The sequence below is a fragment of the Marmota flaviventris genome, chromosome 9, assembly GCF_047511675.1.
Source record: "Marmota flaviventris isolate mMarFla1 chromosome 9, mMarFla1.hap1, whole genome shotgun sequence".
NCBI lineage: Eukaryota > Metazoa > Chordata > Mammalia > Rodentia > Sciuridae > Marmota > Marmota flaviventris.
Window position 1 is genome coordinate 104474838 of NC_092506.1, and position 5260 is coordinate 104480097.

Sequence of the window (5260 nt, forward strand, 5' to 3'; positions counted from 1 at the left end):
AGCTCCCACCACCCTGTGAGTGCTCCTGCTTCCCACACCTGGAGGAGCCCACAGCCCATCCACCCTCACCTCCCCCAGGGGATGAGGGGGGACCTTGCGTCCCTGCTTCTTATCACCCCATGTCTTGTCACAACACAGATACAGTCACTCTTGGTGTGCACAGGGGATTGGGTCCAGGTTCCTTCTGTCCCGTGAATATCCAAACCCATAGATGTGCAAGTTCTTTATATAAAAGGATGTCAAATTTGCACACATCCTCCTGTAGGCTTTAAATCATCTCTAGATTACTTATAGCTAATACAATGTAAATGCTCTGTAATTAGTTGTTACACTGTATTGTTTAGGGAATATTGACAAGAAAAATGTCTACATGATCAGTACAGACGCCATTTCTAGTATTTTTATCCACGGTTGTTTGCATCAGGATGCAGAACCTCAGATGCAGAGGGAACATCATATCCGGAAAAGAATAAGGTCTTTTCTCTCCCACTGCTCCTGTCCTGCTCCTCCACAGGACCCTCTGCTCCTCTGTCTCACCTGGGTGTGGGTCATCTAGTCAGTCCTCATCCCTAGGCCAACATGGGAGCCCCAGGCATAGGCTCTGGGGCTGTACCTTCCGCAGCCAGATCAACCTCCTGCAAGCTGCCAATCAAGAATGGGGTTTGCAGCCCATCAGTTCAGCCCACAGAGGGTCTTAACATAATAATGAGACCAAACCTAGAGAAATTTAGAGTTTGGTACCAAAGGCCCACCACAGGCCAGTGAGGAACCTGTCCATATGAGGTTATTTTCCTGATAACCATAAACCCAGCCAAAGACCTCCCATCCCTCCCTCACCCAGCTCCCTGTCGGAGACCCCGGGGGAATCACTCTCATCCCCTGGGGAGGGGCTTTCTGGCTCTCCCACTCACTGCCACATTCTCTTGAAGGAGGGTCTATTGGCCCCAGAGGTCCGGTTGCCAGCCATCTCTTCTCTCCCTTTGCCTGTTCTTAGCCTCGGCTTTGGCAAGGTGATGAATTAGGAACCAGAAGTTGGCACATCCACCAAGCAATTAGCGTTTATCTCCCTCGTTTATGTGGCTGAACAACAGCTCATTTTCAAACTTAATAGTCAATACTCAGAAAGATAAAATTGACTGGGTCACTCTTGGGGGATGATTTGAGGGCTTGATGGAGAAACAGGCAGGGGTCACGAGGCTGCAGAAATGAACGGGGCATGCCCACCCCACCAGTCCTCAGGCCAGCCCCCTGCAGACAGAGCCAAGGTGGTGCCCACAGAGAGGGGACCTTCCCCCTGTCCTACCTTTGGCCTCCATACCCCTGGTGGGGTCAGGAGCCCACCCTTCACTCCTGCTCAGACTGGAGGTCTGCCATCCTGTGGTCACACATTCCAGTCTAGGACGGAAGGGTCTAGAAGTAGAAGAAAGGGGCTTAGCGCTAGGGCTGTGGAACCCAGTGCTGCTGACCACCGGGGCTGGGGAGGGAGGCAGAGTGCCCATTAACCACGGTAAAATGCTGCCACCTGCTGGTCATGATTCAGAACTGCAGGAGCCCTGGCCCAGGTTCTGTGGCTGGGAAAGACATGGGAAAGGGAAACTAGTCAGATTGCATTCACCCTGTCCCTCCTCAGGTGCAGAAGGCTAAAAAAGATGGGAAACTCAAGCTTCCTCCAAGTTTGAGCTGTTTCACTGTTGCTTTGTTGTTAATTTGACAATAATACTAATGATAATAATATGACCTCTCTATTACTGAGCACTTGCTCTGCAGGTATTTGCACACATTGGTTTTGTTGCTCAAAACATTAAGTTGTTATCCCAACTGAGACTCAGACAGGCTGGGCAGCCTGTCAAGGTCACATAGCTGGTGGGTGGCACAGCCAGGATGCCAACAAGGGCCACAGCTGGTGGTCTGGCTCCAGACTACCAGCTGCCCTTGGAAATTTGTCTCGGCCCCAAGAGGGCCCTAGGCGCCCCTCACTGGACACCTTCATGACTCCCCTTTGTTACTCTCACCCTCCTCTCCCACCACCTCCTCCCAGATAATTGCATCTCAGCTTCTGGGACCCGTCCAGAGCTGGAACCATTCTAGGACAAAATAGAGTCCAGATCCAGGGGTCCAAGAGGACCAGAGCAGAGACTAGAAGATTCTGAGTCCCCCAACCTCCCTCCATTCTGGGCCAGAAGGCTTGGAACCAGAATCTTTGAAGTCAGGTCTAAAGGAGAGGCAGACCACTGGACTGGGCAGGAAGTCCAGGGGATCTGGGAGTACAAACTGCCTGACCCAGTCCTGATCACAGAGCTCCAGTCTGTGACCTATCCCAAGTTTCCAGTCTCTTTCAATTCCCTCATTGTTGTCTCTATTTCACAGACTCTGAGAGCTAGGAAAGAGCCCCAGAAATGATCGGGTAAATAGACTTCATCTTATAGATGAAGTAGATCAGGACCAGAGAGGGCAAGTGGCTTGCTCAGATCACACAGCCAGAGGTGACAGAGCCAGGATGCAAACTCAGGTCTCCCAGCCATCCAACCAGAGCTTGCTACTGAGCACAGGGCCACCCCCCACCTCCCTTGTCTGCCAGCAGGCTGCCAGTGTCATGCCCAGAACTGCTTACAGCCTTGAGCTGGGTGAGGAGAGGGAATGGGAGCACAAGCCAGTCCTCTGCTCCGGGTCTGGGTCACACCCACAGTGGTGATGGAGTCTTGCTGCGCTCCTTCCTCCTGGGAAGAGCTGCCTCCACCCCCCACACCCCCCGCCCCAGCCCTGGGACCTGCCCAAGGCTCCTGTCTTCACCCTCGCTGCCGGGGGCCGAGTCTTAAAAACAGGAGAGAGAATTCTTTGACTGCTGTGTAAGCACAGCTCTGAGGGCTGTGGAACCCGCCGGGATTGACCGGGAATGGGATGCTTGGGACATCCTCCCAGTTCCCAGCAGAGCGCCAGGGCCTCCAATCACTGTGGCCTTCCTGACTTCCCATCTTGGACCCCCCACGCTGTCGGTGGAGGAGGCCCCGGGTCCAGGTCAGGCGGCACCCGGCTGCCCCCACAACTTTCAGCCTGGGGAATCAGCCCAACCTGGTTTCCCAACCAGGGCCAGGTGGGCTTAGGGCAGGGCCCAGAGGAGGCCCTGGGCCTCAGAGTGTAGGCAACATGGGGCCCAAGAGCGTGGCCTCCCCTGTCACAGCCACAAGGACTGCGGGTCCTAAAGGCCAGGAGGCTCCATGACACCTGTGAGCTGGCCCTGCTGGGGCCCTGAAGGGGCACTCCTCAGAGGACACTGCTGGGAAGACCAGCACCTGGGCAGGGGCTGCAGGGAGCAGCAGCCAACCCAGCAGCTCTCTGTCCTCCCTGCTTCCACGGGAGGAGCCCCGGGTGGCCATAGCCACTGTATGGGCCACTGGATCTGGCCACTGTGTGGGCGTACCCCCTCCCGGGGCCGGCCCTCTCCTGTGCCTGCTGAACCCTCCCCTCTTCTCTCTCTTCCTGTTCTTTTCCCCCCTCCCTTTTCTGGCTTCAAGGAGCCTCCCCCTGGGAATCCCGGCCCCTGGCTTGGACCCAGAGCCTCCAGGGCCCAGCAGCACTGGGAAAGGGAGGAGGGACAGGTCCCCTCGGGAACCCGCAGCAGTGGGCCTGTTCCCAGGGTTGGGGGCTGCTGCTCCTAGTGCAGCGTGAGGACCAGGACAGAGAGGGCCTCGGTGCGCCGGCCTCGGTGCGCCAGCCACGTCAGAGAGAAGGCCGTGGTTTCTGCATCCTTTTAACCCCTTGGCTCACACACCTCCTCCAGGACGCCTGCCCTGACTGCCCCTCCAGGCCTCTCTGGGCCTCCCAGGGACTGAAAGGCCTCATGGCCTTTCTTCCTCCACCAAGCCCAGGATGGAGCTGTCCTCAGGCTCCCCTGCCTCGGAGGCCCTCCCCACACTGAGGAGGCCCCCAGGTCCAGAGTCTCCAATCGACCTCTACCTCTGGCATCTGAGCATCAGAGGGCTCTGGGTTCCAGGCTCCCCAAGACTCTCTGGGGACCCTGGTGCAGGCTGGCCAGAATCCCCAGGCTCCCACCCTTTGTGCTTAATGTCAATCAAGACCTGTTTCAGAAAGTTCCAGTCTCCTGCACCCCAGAGAATCAGCCTGGGGTGGAGAGGGGTGGAGGGAGACCCCAGCGTGCCCCGTCTTCAAGGTGAAAGAGGGAAGATATCCAAAGACTCGGAGCCCTCCAGGGACCCTGGAGAGCCAGTCATTCAACACAAGAGAAATGAGTGACAACGGTTTATTCGGGAGGGGAAAGCCCAAGCTGAAAGTCTGCCACCCCCTGCAAGCTGGCCACCTCGAGCCCCCATTGGAACTGGGGTCAAAGACAACCCCGCCGTGCTGCTCCTGGTTTGGTCTGTCTCCCTGAGCCCCGTGGCATGTGACACAGAGGGCAGTCAGGGGAAGAGGCAGGCTCCCCTCGGGGGCAACGCAGGGTACCCTGGTAAACAGCACTGGCCGCTACTAGCCAGCTGGCTGTCCATCGCCGGGGCGAACCATCAATTAGAAGTTAATGAGATTCTAAGGTAAGTGGTACTTCCCTGGCGCGGCCGGGCCAGTAGCTATTTTCATGGGTAGATTATCTCACGTCAGGGAATTGCTCATCCTGGCAGGTGGAGGAGAGAAGTCTCTTGGCTACAGTCAACCTGCTCACCCTCTGTGGACCCAGACTCAAAGCGGATATGGCACAGACCCATGGCCCACCCTGTCTTGGGTAAGACCAAGACAGTGGCCTCTCTGTGGCCAGGCCTGTAGTTTCTTCCAGGGTGGGGGCTGTTGGTAGGACCCCAGAGGACACAGGGGCCTCTCAACACAAAAGCCCTCTCCTCTCAGGGCCAACCTGCTGGAAAGAAGGCAGGTCTTCGGGGATGGGAGGGAGGCAGCTGCTTCACCAGGCACCAGGTGGAAGAGGCCTGGAGACCACGGGGCCTGGGCAGGAGGGCAGGCTGATACCCCGTGGGCCTCGGTGACCCCACCCCAGAGGAGAAGGGTGGTGGGTCGGAGAGAGAGTGACCCTGTTCTCCCCCTGTGGTGGGTTGGCCTCGGCATAGGAACAAGGGGCCCACCCAAAGTCACCAAGCAAGACGGGGCCTGGGTGAAGTCCTGAGAGGGCTGGCAGGGGGCCGGGGCAGCAGGGAAGGGCCAGGCCCCCACCCGGAAGAGCACAGTGGCTTATAAGGCAGGAACAGCAGGAGCAGCGGAGAGGGCAGGGGTGGCGGTGCCTCATCCCTCGTGCCGGAGC